We start from the raw sequence: 18,075 nt of genomic DNA, 5'->3' as shown, positions 1-18,075 counted from the left end.
CCAGGACATAGCTAGTGAGCCGTCCCTGGATAATGGTGTCTCCAGGGTCAATATTTGCTCAGGAAGGGGGGCGCTCATCCCCCTCTCTTTTAATTAGTTTAGCAACCCATGGGGATGCGGTCCGGGGGCCTTTAGAGGCTCACAGAGGGGGATTGCACAGCCTCCCGGTTGGCTTTATGTTTTGGTTATTTTCAAAAACCCCAATTTATTTTTATTCTAACCCCAGGGGGCCCTCTACGTCCCCTTCCATGGGGTCTAGGGGGCAGAGCATCACTGCCCAGCACCCTTATATCTTGTATTTTCATGACTAAGTCCCCAAGTCCTGTAATGCCTGTCAGAAAGCCTTTTCTCATGCTGCTAGCAGCCAATCAGAGGGCTCCCTCCTGCAGGAGTTTGACTCCCGCTGGAGATAAATGGCTCAAGGGAAATAAAGCTCCTTGGGCCAATCAGAACACTGTATGTTTAAGTTGCCTTCCGAACCGTCCAGATATCTATGTTTTTTGTACATTTGATCTCTCAAAAACAACTCAACGGATTTAAACCACATCAGCATGCCAAATTTGGTGTGATTCTGTTCAGCAGTTTTTCCTGTTTTCCTATCTATAGAAGTCTAGGGAAAAAGCATGGAGATTTGGAATTTTGGTACCCCGACATTTTTTCTTGGCCCCGGCTTGACAGATAACCCCAAAACCTTCCATGCATAGACTAATCATAAGGCAGCACTTTTTTAAAGTTTCGTGGAGAATCATAAAACATGGCCAACATAAAACAGCAGCGACAGCCATTTGGTAATATATATATATATATATTTTTTTTTTTTCACTGAAAAAAACATAGGTTTCAGGGATGCTATAGTTAGAAATTAGCATTTAAAAAAAACCTTAGAGATTCACTGAATAAAACACAGGTTTCTGGGAAGTTTAGCTAGTTGGACATTTCTCTTGTACAAAACCAGAGAAATTCGGCCATTATAGTGATTTGAACTAACTATAACTCGCGCCCGCAGTGCACTGCTGATGATTTCACATATTACATCATTCATGACATAGCTAGTGACATCACTGATAACATCACTGATGACATCTCAAATGACATCACAGATGACATCATCCAGTGACTGTGTGTTTCTGTAAAGTTTAAATATGTTTTATATATATATCTATATCTATATATCTATATAGATATATATATATGCCAAGGTGTATTGAAGAATTAGTGGGTGTATAAGTGTCTGAATGGATGATTTAGTAGGTGTGTGACTGACTGTGTCAGTGAGTGATTAAACGTGTCTTACTGAATGCATGGATTAGTGACTGAACTGTGTGAATATCTGTATCAGTTGGTATGTAAGCGGCTGCATGGGTTGGTCAGTAACTACACGATTGCATATATGGGTTACTGATTGGTTTTCTGAGTATCTGTATGGGTGCCTGAGTGTCTGTGTGGGTGTGTGACTCTACATAGATGTGTGAGTGTGTGATTCACTGGGTATATAGGACCAAGAGAACATCTGTGAAGGGATGTATGTGAAAGGCAGTATATGTGAGTGTTGGAGTATATTAATGACTATATGTGAGAGCGAGTGATTGTGAGAGTGGCTGTTTTGATGAGTGTGTGCTTGTATCAGTGATTGTTTAAGAGAGTAGATATGTGTTAATATCTGTATGAATGAGTGAGTTGGTGTATGTATAGGTGAGTAAATGGGAGTGTTATTTATTCTTTACATGACTAACTAGGCATGTGAGTAACTCTATGGATGAGTGGCAGTTTGTGCATGTCTGTATAGGTGCATGAGTGCATATGACAGTGATGTATTGATGAGTGACTGCATGGATGAGTGACTGTATCGGTGAATGAATGGATGTGTGTGTAGACCTAGGAATCAGTGAGTGGGTATGTAGTAACTGCTATTAGTGTGTCTATGGTTTCGAAAATGGTAGTCTGTATTTTAGAGTGGGTGTATCAAAGGTTATATTAGGGTGTGAGGAGGTACATCCGATTATCACATGGATGATGACATCAGTGATGTCATCAGTGATATCATCAGTAATGTAATTTGAGATGTAATCAGTGATGTCATCAGTGATGTCACTGACCATTTCATAAATTATGTAATATGTGACATCATCAGCAGTGCATTGCGGGGATGCAAGTTATAGTTAGCTCAACTAACTATAACAGCCAAATTCCTCTGGTTGTGTATGAGTGAAATGTCCAACTAACTATAACGTTGCTGAAACATGTGGTTTTTTCGGTGACTTTCTTTTTTTTTTTTAAATATATTTTTTTATTTTTCAGTTTGCACAGATTATAAATCATAATGCACTTAACATCCTACTGTGTCAGCACTTAATAAACAGTATCATTTTGATTGCAATTACATTTCATTACAACTTTGTTCTGCCATGGCACTGCCTCTTTGCTAAAGTAAAAAAAAACATGAAAAATAACCAAAATATAAAAAGAAAGACCCCTAAGACATAGAGTAGAGAAATCGAGAAAAAGAGAAACTTATCGCATCTAGCTCCGACATTGTTCCATGTCCTCAAGGTAACTCCATACCCTCCTTCCATCTGCTAATGGGCTCCCATATTCTTAGGCCCAGCTGCCTCCCTTTCCTGCCTTTCCGTGCATAGATGGGCTTTTCCAAGTTACATGCTGCCAGAAGATTGGCTAACCATACTTGCATTACTGGGGGATTTTTATCCAGCCAAGCCCTAGCTATACTTAATCTATACAATACACTGCCATAGCAATAAACATAAATTCTCTCTGTGGTGTATTGGCCTCTGAGCCTATCCCTAATAGTATTCTCGTAGGATTGAGCGTTGTTTGTATATCTACGTTTTTTTCAGTGAATTTCTAAGGTTTTTAAATGCTAATTTCTAACTATGCCTACATATGTAGGACATGTGCAAAAAGAGGAAGAAAGGTGCAGAAAGAAGCAAGAGAAATGCAGAAAGAGGCAACAGAAGTCCAGAAAGAGGAAGAAATGTGCAGAAAGAAGCAAGAGATATGCAGAAAGAGCCAACAGAGTTGCAGAAAGAGGCCTTGATGCAAAGTCATCCTGTGCCCTGGGCACCCTCTAACTTTTGCTGACTGGTACTGGTGGTAACTGACTCTGATTGCTCCTGGGCTCTGCCTAATCAGGCCTGGAGCCAGTGCTATGCTGAAAGACACTTAGAATACCGTAAAAACACCTACATACACTAAGGGACACTATGGGTTGGGGTACCCCTGTGATCGGCAGGACATCCCCTGTAAGGCCCTAGTACATGATAGGGCAGGGGGATTAAAACACCTACTTCTAAGTCCCTAGCATAAAATTGAGCATGGTAGTTTAGAGGCCAGAAGCCCTTTTCTGCACTTGCATGTGTGCACTGCTATGCCTGAGGTCAGTTTAAAACTAGTCCTGTTTGTGTAGAAAGAGGCAAAAAAGGTACAGAAAGAGGTAAGAGAGATGCAAACAGAGGGAAGAAGGGTGCACAAAGAGGCAAGGTAGGTGCAGGACAAAAACAGAGAGGTGAAGAAAGAAGTAAGCGGAGTTCAGAAATAAGCAACAGAGGTGCAGAAAGAAGGAAGAGGGGTGCAGAAAGAGGCAAGAGAAGTGCAGAAAGAAGCAACAGAGGTACAGAAACAGGTAGAAGAGGCACAGAAGAGGGAACAGGGGGCAGAGAGAGAGCAGAGGGGTTATTGAAAGAGGCAAGAGGGGGGCAGAAATTTGCAAGAGAGGTGCAGAAAGAAGCAAAAGCATTCCAATAATTAACATCGGAGGTGCATAATGAGGCAAGAGGGGTACAGAAAGAGGCAAAAGACAAGCAGAAACAAGCAAAAGAGGTATGGAAAGAGGATTGAGGGGTGCAGAAAGAGTTAAGAGAGGTGCAGAATAGGTAAAAAAGGTACACAATGAGGGAAGAATAGTACAGAAGAGGCAAGTGGGGTGGTGAAAGAAGCAAGAGAGGTGTAGAAAGAAGCAAGAGAAGTGCAGAAAGAAACAACAGTGGTGCAGAAAGAAGCAAGAGCAGTGCAGAAAGAACCATACAGAGGTGCAGAAAGAGGCACGGGGTGCAGAAAGAGGCAAGAAGGGTGCAAAAAGAGGCAAGTGAAGTACAGAAGGAACCAACATAGATGCAGAAAGAGGCAAGAGGGGTGCAGAAAGAGGCAAAAGTGTTACTGAAACAGGCAAAAGAGGTGCACAAAGAGGGAACAGGGATGCACACAGAGGCAAATGAGGTACAGAAAGAACCAACAGAGGTACAGAAAGAGGCAAGAGGGGTAAAGAAATGTGCAAGACAGTAGTAGATACAAGCAAAAGCAGCGCAGAAAGAAACAACAGGTGCAGAAAGAGGCAAGAGGGGTGCAGAAAGAGGCAAGATAAGTGCAGAAAGAAGCAACAGAGATACAGAAAGAAGCAAGAGTGGTGTAGAAAAAGGGATGTGAGGTGTAGAAAGAGGCAAGAAAGTTGCACAAATAGGAAAGAGGGGTGCAGAAAGAGGCAAGAGGAATGCAGAAAGAAGCAAGTGAGGTGAAAAAAGAGGCAAGAGAGGTGCAGAAAGAGGCAAGAGGACTGCAGAAAGAAGCAAGTGAGGTGAAAAAAGAGGCAAGAGAGGTGCAGAAAGAGGCAAGTGGGGTGGAGAAAGAAGCAAGAGAGGTGTAGAAAGAAGCAAGAGAAGTGCAGAAAGAAGCAAGAGCAGTGCAGAAAGAACCATACAGAGGTGCAGAAAGAGGCACTGGGTGCAGAAAGAGGCAAGAGAAGTGCAGAAAGAAGCAAAAGAGGTACAGAAAGAGGCCAGAGGGTTGTAGAAAGAGGCACGAGGCAAGAGCAATGCGGAAAGAACCAAGAGGTACGGGAAAGAGAACAAGGGTGCAAAAAGAGGCTCAAGGGATGCAGAAAGAAGCAAGAGAGGTGTAGAAAGAAGCAAGAGAAGTGCAGAAAGAAGCAACATAGGTACAGAAAGAGGCAAGAAGGGTGCAAAAAGAGGCAAGTGAAGTACAGAAGGAACCAACATAGATGCAGAAAGAGGCAAGAGGGGTGCAGAAAGAGGCAAAAGTGTTACCGAAACAGGCAAAAGAGGTACACAAAGAGAGAACAGGGATGCACACAGAGGCAAATGAGGTACAGAAAGAACCAACAGAGGTACAAAAAGAAGCAAGAGGTGTGAAGAAATGTGCAAGACAGTAGCAGATAGAAGCAAACGCAGCGCAGAAAGAAACAACAGGTGCAGAAAGAGGCAAGAGGGGTGCAGAAAGAGGCAAGATAAGTGCAGAAAGAAGCAACAGAGATACAGAAAGAAGAAAGAGTGGTACAGAAAAAGGGACGTGAGGTGTAGAAAGAGGCAAGAAAGTTGCACAAATAGGAAAGAGGGGTGGAGAAAGAGGCAAGAGGGATGCAGAAAGAAGCCAGTGAGGTGCAAAAAGAGGCAAGAGAGGTGCAGAAAGAGGCAGGAGAGATGCAGAAACAAGCAAGAGAAGTGCAGAAAGAGACACAAGAATTGCTGAAAGAAGCAACGGAGGTATAGGAAGTAGCAAGAGAAGTGCAGAAAGAGGCAAGTGAGATGTAGAAAGAAGCAAGAGAGGTACAGAAGGAGGGAAGAAGAGAGCAGAAAGAGGCAAGACAAGTGCAAAAAGTGGAAGGGATGAGCACAAAGATGCAAAAGAAGTACAGAAAAAGAAAGAAAGGTGCAGCAAGAAGCAAGAGAAATGCTGAAAGAGGCAATGGAAGTGCAGAAAGAAGCAACAGTGGTTTGCACACTATTAGTACCAATTTAATACCCATATTTAGCTATAAGTAACAGGTGGCCATTCTATGTTTGCAAAGGGCCTTCCACCACACTGTGGTCTAGATGTAGGTAAATAGGATTTACCGATTTTAAAATAACGAATTTTACTGAATCGGTATTTTAGAATCTGTAAATGCTATGTAGCTAATAATTCGGTAAAAATTACTGAATCGTTAAGATTTGGTATTTACCGAATCTGTAATTACCGATTAGGTAATTGCCATTCATTCCTATGGGCCTGGAGGCCTATAGGAATGAATGTCAATTACCGAATCGGTAATTACTGATTCGGTAAAATAGGGAAAGAGTCAAGGGTGGCAGGGTGTCACTTTGACACCCTGTTGCACTCCTGAATAGTGCTTGTGTGCACATGTGGCACACATACATGTCCTGAGGGCATGTATGTCTGTCACATGGCACAGGTGTAAATGCACAGATTTGCATTTACAGCGGTATTCATTATTTACCACCAACTAATATTTGGTGGTAAATAACGAATCCTTAAAGCACAGAAGCACTCTTCAAAGTGCTTTCTACATGTCATTTACCGATTCGGTAAATACCGAATCGGTAAATTATGATTCGGTAAATACCGAATCGGTAAATACTATTTCGTTATTTACCAAATCTTCCCCTACATCCCAAATGCCCAATACCGGTCGGTAACGGCCAAAATTCTGTAATTTCGGCTGTTAACGACCGGTATTGGGCCACCTACATCTGGCCCTGTAACACTTGTCACTGCATTTTTGGTAACGTTTGAGCCGTTTGAGCTAGAAATAAGGGGCAAATTCGAAAGAACCTTGTTAAAATTATCGCCATTTTAGCGGGAGGAAACTGCCGCTAAAACAGCGATAATGGGCTTGCTAATATTCGTTATAGAATTCCAATAGAAGCCCAGGTTAGATGTCCTGCACATCTAACCTGGGCTTCTATTGCAATTCTATAACGCATATTAGCAAGCCCATTGAGGTTACCACTCCAAAACACAGACTATCATACCACACAATTACTCTCCATAACACATAATCCCACTCTACATATTTCCCATACCACATACTTTCAATCCACATAATTCCACTACACACCACCTACATCCACTCCATTCCACAAAACATTAATGAAACGCTTTTACATGTACAATGCCAATTGCTCAAACTCTCGCAAATGCGAAACCTATTACATTGCACATGCTGCTTTAACTAGTAGTTGCGTTGGTAGAGAGGTGGAGAAAGAGGTCTGGGCCTCCAACCACTGCTCAGGAATTCTGCTGCATAGGACGTACAGGTGATACCAGGAGGGCTTCTTGGCCCCCAAAGTCCCTCAGGTGAACAGTGGACTTCATCCTCCAACCCGTAGTGTGCCAGGAGGTGCGTTTGCAGAATCGTGGAGAAAGGAGGGATGTCCTCCAAAGACCTCTTAGCAATCCCACGGTGGGGGACTTACTGAAGGTAACAGAAGACATAGTTGGCCCCCAAGGATAACCTTGGGGGCCAACTACCCCCCTATTATCTCCAGTAAGTCCCAGACAGCAGCACTGGTAAGTTTTCATAGCAGGCCTTTGCCCACCATTTTTGAAACGCACTCCCTGGTGCACTCTTGGATGGAGAGTTAAGTCCCCTTTGCTGCTGGGGGTGTTTAGTGGCCAACTAGCCTACCTGTTACCTCCAGTAAGCCCCACACAGTGGGATTGCTGAGAGGTGGACACTGGCCATGCCCCTTTTGTCCACAACTCTGCAAACGCACCTCCTCGCGTGCTCATGGTTGGGGAAGGAAGTCCCCTTACTCCTGAGGGTCCCTGGGGACCAACTAGCCCTCCTGTTACCTTCAGTAAGCCCCACATAGCTGGATTGCTGAGAGTGGTCCAAGGCTACGCTCCCTTTTTATGCCACTCTGCAAATGCACCACCTGGCCTGCTGCTACTCGGGGGGGTGAAGTCCACTTAAGGCCTGAGGTTCCAGGGACACAAAAGGACCTGATCACCCCACCAGCATTGTGCCAAGAGCCGCATTTGCAGAGTGGTGTAAAAGGGGGCATGGCCTCAGACCACCACTCAGCAATCCCACTGTGTGGTGCTTACTGGGGGTGAATGAAAGACAATCAAGAGAACGCTCACTTGATAACCTGTGTGCACTACAAAGAAATGTCTGTGTGGCAAACATTTTTGACATATTTTCAACAATTTTATATTCAAACCAGTATATCAAAGTACCCGAAAAAAATTATTGTTGACACAAGTGGGATTCAACTTAAGTTTTGTTATTGGTCCAATGAATACATGAATGTACATGAAATCATGAAGTTAAATCATCAACGCATCATATTTACACAATTAAAATATTGGTTTGACCCCAAAACATTTCGAATGAGCCCGATGCATTTCGGAACCCCAGTTCCTTCTTCGTGGGCCACTGAAATTCAAAACAAACACAATATTTAATTTCAAAAAAAGTTCATGAAAACATCATGAATTAATGCTGCCACATAGAATGTTCCCATGAAAGAGTTTCATTGTGCTTAAAGAATAGGCACGTACCTTAATCTCCCCACCCATTTGTTTGAAAAATAATACTGTGATACACCAATGAAACAAAATGCTCAAATAACGTGAATTGATGCCAAGACATAAAGTGTGCATGTGACGGAAACCACAAGACAAAAAAATGAAAAAATAAAAATAAAAATAGTTCAAACCCCAAAGTACCTGGATGTTGAACTTTTGTACCAATATGCTGTGAAAACCAACATGACAAAATAGTCAGTATTGAATTACTGATATAACCGTAATCTCCCGCCAAAACACACCAAGCTGAATGCATACCTCTTGAGAATGCGTTCAAGCTTTTAAGAAGTATAGCCACGACAGCGGTAGATAAACGCTCCGTTTTCCTACAAAAAGACCGAAGATTCCTTGTAACCATACACCACACTGCTGTAATCTAGCTGTATATCATGCCGTCATCAAATAAAAAAAAGCTTACCATCAGATGCACGTGAATCGCTGCGCTCAACAACGCTACCGCAATCTCTGAAACATGATAAAGAGCAATAAGGACTAACGTTCCAATCACGGACACATATCCGGTCCATATTGTGAGTAGACCTGCTTGAAACCTATGTTTTTTTCAGTGAATGTCAAAGGTTATTAAAATGACAATTTCTACTTATTATGTTGACCTCTTCCCCATATTTTCAACCAGAAACCAAATCTGCAATGCTACGTAAAAAAATCTGGCACTTACCACTAACAAATTAATATCAACATTTATCTACTGTAAGAACGTTGAACATGTACTACGTGAATTACATCCAACTCACACCCATGTTTAAAGAGCAATATGTCGTAGAGATTGTAATTATACACTTCCTACACCCAACAAAATCACAATACTCAGAGCCACTACCACTATAACCACCCCCACGGACCTCTCCTTCCTACTACCTCAGAGACAGCGTAAAACACTACTACGGACCTTTCCAAAATAATATATCTCCTTAACAGTACACTAGTTCAATCTACAGAGATGAGGCAACCAACTATGTATAAGGGAAAAAACTCGAACATCAACAATAATGTACACAACGCTAAGACTACCGGTAAAATACTATACACAATTCACTATAGAAATCAAAAACTTTTCAGTGTGTACATATACCATTGATACATGTAGTGTACTGAATAGTGGACGCAACCATATTATCTCAGACACTAGGGAATATTTCAGTCATGTAGCTGTGTTCACCCCCCTCCTTTGAAACAGAAGCAGAGTGGGCTAGTCCAACGTAAACAACGTCAACGTAAGACTATAAATAATTAGGCTACGTCTTGGGCGTGGTACACTTCTGCAAAGAGAACAGAATGCGCCGCAGCAAATGTCCGCACCCTGCCACTTGGCTGCCGCCATGACTACGTGCTTTCTCCACAGCACCACAGACTTATGTCTGTATCGACTAGTGGTTTCAATCGACACTGCAGACAGCAGGGTTCACAACTTGAATCCAACTTTGGATCTAAATGTGGCTTCAGTATTTGTGCTGAGAAGTTCCTACAATCTATTCTGTGGTCAGTAGAATTGACAACTTGATACGAGTTGAATTCAGCTTTGCATCAACACTACGGACAGCATTGAATCCAGCCTTCCTTTATTTAAGGCAGTGAAAATTGTACTGTGTCCGTAGATTCTGTTAACTGTGCAAAATAGCATTCATCGATCTTTGTGTCGACTACTGCCTTCAATCTACTCTGCGTACAACAGGGTTCTCAACTTCAATTCAGATTTGCATCAACAGTACGGACAGAATTGAATCCAGCCTTGCTTTATTTAAGGCAGACACAATTGTACTGTGTCCTCATATTCTGTGACAAAATAGCATGTTTCGATCTCTGTGTCGACTACTGCCTTAAATCTACACTGCGTACAACAGGGTTCACAATTTACATTCAGCTTTCCATCTACACTACGGAGAGCATTCAAGATATCCTTGATTTATGTAAGGCAAGGATTATTTTCTTAAAGGATGCCACAAAAAACATTCCTCAATGACTGTAATGAGTTCTGTTTTCAAATGTACACTGCGATCAAAACAGTTTACTGCTTGATACCAGTGGTCCATAAGCACTACAGACAGCATTAAATTCAGCCTCGATTTATTTAAAGCAGAGAAAAAATAGTGCTGTTGCACTGCTAGTAAGTGAAAACACCTTCAATAGCTGCATCATGTGAACTATGATAACAAACAATGTAAAAGTTTGCGCCAAAATGTACCTCCACCACCAACAATACAAAGTACCTCTGGGGTATCACCATCAACATCGCCACCAGACATACGTCCCCAATTTGTGAAAGTTACAATGCACTGCGTGAAGTGGAATTGTTTAATTTGTTATGGGGAGCAATCAGTACACCTAGTTTTCACAGCAATTGATAATCATTGATGCTAGTTTTTTTTCCCCCCTCAAAGTTCATATAGTCCAGTATACAACAGTGATTGATTTCAGTGCAGCCCATTCAGACCATGCAAAATCGCAGGGTGAGCACACGGTAAACACCAGACGTACCACTAACTCAGTACACCGTAAATAATCACCACGTTCCCTTGTTAAGGCAAAATTCAATAGTTAAAACACATTTTTACCAGTGTGGTCTGCGTGGACCACTCATCATCGCAGGCTCCACACAAACCGCCCCTACCTCAGTGCACCACAACTCATGAACACTTTACGATAGAATCTTCTGTGTATTATTTGACATACAATGCTCCTACCTTTGTACATAGAAATATTTGCCTATGCCTCCAAACTAATTAAGGTACACACTGATTCAAGTAAGGGTAAACCACAATTTATTAGCTTACCCAGACAATGATTTTTGTCTTTCAATTGTTACTCAGTTCACAAACAGATTTACATTTTACAAAAACAGACCTAAGACCACTGTCGACCTCATGTCTAGCCATATACAATTTTGAAAAACAATTTGTGCAATATATACAGTGAAAAGGAACAAATAACTAACGTTTTTACAAAAATGACTTTTTACCATAAGTGCATTTTACCATGAGTACATCTTCATGACATGGACAAATTGACCATACACATTTGTGAGTGATATGTGACTTTTTACAATAAAACGATCACAAACAAAGGGAGAAAAAAAGAGGAAAAAAGTATTTTTAAACAAGATCAACTCCCAAGACCTGAACCCGATGTAATCAGTTTAATTCAGAAAAATTTCCCATTTTAGCATCAGTATCATTGACCAACCGGTCAGAGAAAAACAGGGGGGTGCCGACGCGTTTTGAAAAAAACGATTTGTTTACCAAAAAGGGGTCCTCTAGCCAATGCTCCTACAACTCTATATGTGTAAGGAAAAAAATATTATTTTCTTACTTTTTCTGCCCTACGGGTCCTTATGGGACCCTCAGATCAGGCCTAGGGGGTCAGAGTGTGTCTACCCTGACCCTGTTTACGGTTTGCACACATATTTCACAGACTTCTTCACCCTCGCTTCTACCAAGACACAAAATGGCTGCCAAAAGTTCCTGGTTTCGAATGTTTACAACCGCTTGACAGCCATTTAGAATTGAGTGCGTGATCGGGACGGTGCGCTTTTGGTACGATGCCAATCCTCGCACAATCCGCGGATCCACCGCACCCATAGATATAAAAATGACTTTAACCCTAATTTTCTCAGAAACTACTGAACAGATTGACACCATATAAGCAAAAGGCACAAGTCGGAACTGAGGACTACCTCTCTGCCAAATTTGCTGTAGTTCCGTTCAGCCGTTCGGGCTGTAGCCGTGTCTAAAGGTCCTATGGGAAATTGCATGGGGAAAACACGTTTTGGGACCCACTTTTTTCTCGGCCCCTGCTTTACCAATCAACCCCAAACTTTCAGGGAAGAGGTGGAACTGAGCTGGCCAACAGTTTGGTAAATTTCAAGAAGATTCATCAATCTACACCAAAGTTATTGCCAATATATTGTTGCAGATTTCCTTCTGGGTAATAGGTCCTAATTATAACTATCTTCTTTTGTCAAAGCGAAGTAGAATTGGAGCGTTATATATATATATATATATTACCTACTGGCGGTCGCCAGTAGGTATATATAGTTAGGATTTTTTCTCTATGGGATTTTTGAAAATTCTATGTCTAATAACTTTGGCGTTTGTGGACGGAATTGGCTGAAATTTTCAGGAAAATGGAACATTTTGTTTCTGAGCAGCCCCCGAAAATTTGGGGGGGTTTCGTCAAGGGGGGCCCGAGAAAAAAGGGGGGTCCCAAAACGTGTTTTTAACATTGAGTTTTCCATAGGGCGGTTGGCCTCACTTTTAGCCCGAACGGCTGAATGGATTTCCACGAAACTTGGCAAAATTGTAGATATTGTTTGCCCGATGTGCCTTTGCTAGGTCTCAAGATATGTGGTCCTGTGAATTTTGAGTAAATTAGGTTTAAAAAAAGATATATATCTAGAGCCGCGCCCGGTACGCGTACCGGGGAGCGCTTCAGGTGCGCCACGCGACTTGCGCACGGCAAGCTGATTGGTTCTCGGGTGTCTGTAAACATTCGAAACAGTCCGCTGCGGCCGCCATCTTGTGTCTCGGTGGGATTGAGACACAAGAGGTGGCAAGAATCAAAGGGGGGAAATGAGCAAAAAGGGGCAGGGTACACCCCCCTGACCCCCTACTTTTGATGTGGGGGCCATAAAAGGCTCCCGCGGGTGAATTATTTTTTTTTTTTAAATCGATTTTCGCGGGGGGGGGGAGCGCCCGGTACGCGCACCGGGGAGCTTACGGGGGAGCGTACCATGGAGATTAAAAATGACAGACTTTTAAAAAAAAAAAAGCTTCTTTTTATAAATTGGAGGTAGTTCTGAAAAGAACTTTTTTTTTTATTTTGTTGCTTTATATATATTTTTTTGTTTTTTGTTGTTTTATATTTTTTTTAGACTTTTTAAAACAATTTTATATTTTTTTTGGATTTTTGTCAAGGGAAAAACAAAAACAGGAATTGCAAAACTGCTCAACAGGAGCAAAAAAATTTGAAAATTTAGGGACTGGCAGAGCAGCGGTGTTGCTGTTTCTTTAGGGCAATGAGTTCAACACTCTGCTCCCCATAGCAGAGCAGTTCGTCACACTCCGTGCACAAAAATTTGTTGCCTGCAAACACCGGCTGAATGTTAGGGACCATTCTTCCACGGGGTGGTCCCGAAGGTGTTGCTCCACCAGTGGAGGTGCTGCCGCCATCTGTTGGTACATTCCGTGCCAGCTCTCTGACACTCTCCCTGGCAAAGTTGTTAGGGTGTCTTCTTTTCACATGCCTGATCAAATTAGCATTCCCAAAACTATATTTTTTCAGAGGATTGACTCTGGATAAACTACTCCCACATATTTTGCAGGTTACTTTGGGAGCGTTGACTTTTTTCTGTCCTTCAGGGATGTCGTAAAATTTCCAGATGAAATGGTTTTTTTTCTTTTGCTGAGGAGGGTCCTCATCTAAAAATCCATCTGAATCACTGCTGGATGACTCTCTTGCAGCCATTGCTGGAGATCAGAAAAGTAGGAGATAGAGTAGACAGAACAGCTCTTGCTCTCTCCAAGTACAAAGCAATAGTGAGAGAAATGGGTGGGTTTCACACAATTTGGAAAAAAAAAAGTTCTGAACCAATGAAAAGTGTTATTTTAAAGTCACATGGTTTGACGCGCTTATGCTACGCGCCCCGGGGCGCGCCCCGGGCGTGTATCGTAAGCGCATCGGGGCGCTTACGTTGCGCGATCGTATGCGCTTCCGGGTGCGCTTACGCGGTGCGTCATAAGACGCATCTCGCGGCTACGCGATACGTGTCTTATGACGCAAGTCGTGGCGGCTACGCGATACATCACGATGTTGTTTTCGTTCGCGGCAATAGCGCTTCCGGGACGCGTATTAGTACGCGCCCCGGGGCGCGCCGCAAGATTGCGCTTACCCGTGCGTTCACCTGTCCGCGCCCCGGAAGCTTACAAAAAAAAAGTATTAAAAAAAAAATTATTAACATATAAAATATATGTTTGGATTTAAAGAAGAATACATTTTACAGCTACAGATATTAGCTTTTAAAAAACCAATGAAATTCACTGAAAAAACCATAGGTTATAGACCATATATAGTTAGGAATTAGCATTTACAAAACCTTGAAAATTCACTGAAAAAACCATAGGTTATAGACCATATATAGTTAGGAATTAGCATTTAAAAAACCTTATTTTACTCAGACAAAACCATTGAAATTCCATATATAGTTAGTTGTACTAACTATATATATCGCGCACCCGCAATCCACTGCTGATGATGTCACATATTACATCATTCATGACATGGTCAGTGACATCACTGATGACATCACTGATGACATCTCAACTGACATCACTGATGACATCACTGATGACATCTCATTTGACATTACTCATGACATCATTCATGTGATGATACGATGAACCTCTTCAGACTCTAATATAAACTTAGATACACTAAGTGTAAACAGACACTCACAGTCTTGCAAAGAATCAATCACACCTCCATTTCCTCAACTATATAGTTAAACACACCTTACTTATTGAAACATATAATAACACATATTTACTCTGTTATACAATCCCTGATACAAGTTCACAATAATCCATACAGCCACTCACACATTCACTGGCTCTTATGCACAGTTATTTATATATGTCAACTACCACATGTACTGTGTTTTACATATGTACTTACTTTGACATGTAGCACTGAGATATCCATTCACTCACCAATACACTCATGCACACAGTAAACCGCCCATACAGCTGTTTCCACATGCACTTTTGAAGCCATACATCTAGTGAATCAACTGCTCACACATCTATGCACAGAGTCATTCACCTCCCAGACACCCACACACACACTCAGTCTCCCATACAAATACTTGGCCAACTAATCAATAACCCATATAGTTAGTTATATAGCTAATGATCAACAATTGCATCAGATTACAAAACAACAGACACAATGGTGCACAATTTAAAACAGTTTAGTCACTAACCCATGCACTCAGTGAGACACATTTAATCCCTCACTTATACAGTCAGTCATGCACCTACTAAATACATCATCCAGACACTTATACATCCACTCATTCTTCAATATATAAGACATATTTTAACTTTACAGAAACATACAGTCACTGGATGTTATCATCAGTGATGTCATCAGTGATGTCATCAGTGATGTCATTTGAGATGTCATCAGTGATGTCATCAGTGATGTCACTGACCATGTCATGAATGATGTAATATGTGACATCATCAGCAGTGGATTGCGGGTGCGCGATCTATATAGTTAGTACAACTAACTATATATGGAATTTCAATGGTTTTGTGTGAGTAAAATAAGGTTTTTTAAATGCTAATTCCTATTTATATATGGTCTATAACCTATGGTTTTTTCAGTGAATTTTCAAGGTTTTGTAAATGCTAATTCCTAACTATATATGGTCTATAACCTATGGTTTTTTCAGTGAATATATATATATATATATATATATATATACATATTACCTACTGGCGGTCGCCAGTAGGTATATATAGTTAGGATTTTTTCTCTATGGGTTTTTTGAAAATTCTATGTCTAATAACTTTGGCGTTTGTGGACGGAATTGGCTGAAATTTTCAGGAAAATGGCACATTTTGTTTCTGAGCAGCCCTTGAAAATTTGGGGGGGGTTCGTCCAGTGGGGGCCGAGAAAAAAGGGGGGTCCCAAAACGTGTTTTTAACATTGAGTTTTCCATAGGGCGGTTGGCCTCACTTTTAGCCCGAACGGCTGAATGGATTTGCACGAAACTTGGCAAAATTGTAGGGACTGGTAGCCCGATGTGCCTTTTGTAGGTCTCAATATATGTGCTCCAGTGGATTTTGAGAAATTAACGTTTAAAAAAAGATATATATCTGTAACAGCGGACCGGTTAGCGCTCTGGTTCGCGGACTTTTCGCGCAACGGAGCTTTGTGAAGCGAAGCTGATTGGTTCTCCGGCGTCTGTCAACATTCCAAACAGTCCGTAGCGGCCGCCATCTTGTCTCTCGGTAGGATCGAGAGACAAGAGGAGGTCAAAACAAAGGGGGAAATAACTATAAGGGGGCATAGTAGATCCTCGCTGACCCCCTAGGTTTGATGTGGAGGTTTTAAAAGGGCCCCGCGGGGCAAAAAAAAAAAATAATAATAATAATTGAACGGCTGAATGGATTTGCACGAAACTTGGCAAAATATTAGGGACTGGTAGCCCGATGTGCCTTTGCTAGGTCTCAATATATGTGCTCCAGTGGATTTTGAGAAATTAACGTTCAAAAAAAGATATATATCTGTAACAGCGCTCCGCTTCGCGTAACGGAGGTTTGCGAAGCTGATTGGTCATTCTGTCACTGGGCTATAGTTGGGCTACATCTGGCTGATATTTGGGCTACATTTGTTTTTTTGTGTGTCTGGCGGCCATCTTTGGGCTACATTGGGCTACATTGGGCTTCATTGGGCTACATTCGGCTAATTAGCAAATAGCTCATCGCAAACTAGGAATGGTAAAGAATCGCTATTTATTCCTTAAAGTTCGCTATTTAGGAAATGCAAAAAACTTTGATGATATATATGGCGGTTCATCTCTAACAAGATAAGAAGCATAGGGATACATTTATGATGACTGGCGCATCACCAGGGATGTGTTAGTCATTCTGTGCCGCTGTTCCGTCACCTATGGTGTGCTGCATTTACAATGCGGCGCATCATGGGGCAAAAACAGCACAGATGCGTGATGTATCTGTGCCGTAAAGGTGGCGCATTGCTGGAGTTGTATCGCAAGTGTGATGAAGCTCCAGCAAGGGTCGGGGGTGCCCCTGTCGCAGGGTTTCTGTTCTCACACAGAACTGTGGACAGAGGATTGGAACCTCGGCGAATGCATTGCTGGAGTTGTATCGCAAGTGTGATGAAGCTCCAGCAAGGGTCGGGGGTGCCCCTGTCGCAGGGTTTCTGTTGTCACACAGAACTGTGGACAGAGGATTGGAACCTCGGCGAATTAGGGTGTCCCAAAACTCACGTTAGTAATCAAAAACTCCTTAGCAAGCTAGGTACAGTGTCACATTGGATATAACAAACTCTCAATGTTTAGACAATCCAGAATATGAACTTATAGTACCTCAGGATACGTGGAACTCATGAACAGTCGGTCGTTATAGATTTCTTAGAAACCAGAACATGGAGTTAAGAAGAACAGATGTGTATTTGAAATGTTTATTTACTAATGCCGTCTTCTCAGGCGTAGTACCTTAGATAATAAAAGTACACATATTATCAGTAGCAAAATTACCAGCATAGTTACTAGTACATAAAAAGTGAATGGTGATAGTATGTTAACATGCTGTAAATGAATAAGAGTTAGCAACACTTATAAGCAGCCGCGGGCCGTGGAGGGAGTTACGGTGAGGCAGGGAGGCGGGGAGGGGGAGAAGCAGGGTGGAGAATACAAGTACACATATTATCAGTAGCAAAATTACCAGCATAGTTACTAGTACATAAAAAGCGAATGGTGACAGTATGTTAACATGCTGTAAATGAATAAGAGTTAGCAACACTTATAAGCAGCCGCGGGCCGTGGAGGGAGTTACGGTGGGGCAGGGAGGCGGGGAGGGGGAGGGGCAAGGTAGAGAGGGCTCCACCCTGCTTCTCCCCCTCCCCGCCTCCCTGCCCCATCGTAACTCCCTCCACGGCCCGCGGCTGCTTATATCTCACCCTCCCTAA

Source organism: Lissotriton helveticus, chromosome 1_1 (genome assembly GCF_964261635.1).
Source record: "Lissotriton helveticus chromosome 1_1, aLisHel1.1, whole genome shotgun sequence".
In the NCBI taxonomy this organism is placed as follows: Eukaryota; Metazoa; Chordata; class Amphibia; order Caudata; family Salamandridae; genus Lissotriton; species Lissotriton helveticus.
This window is presented reverse-complemented; position numbering follows the sequence as displayed.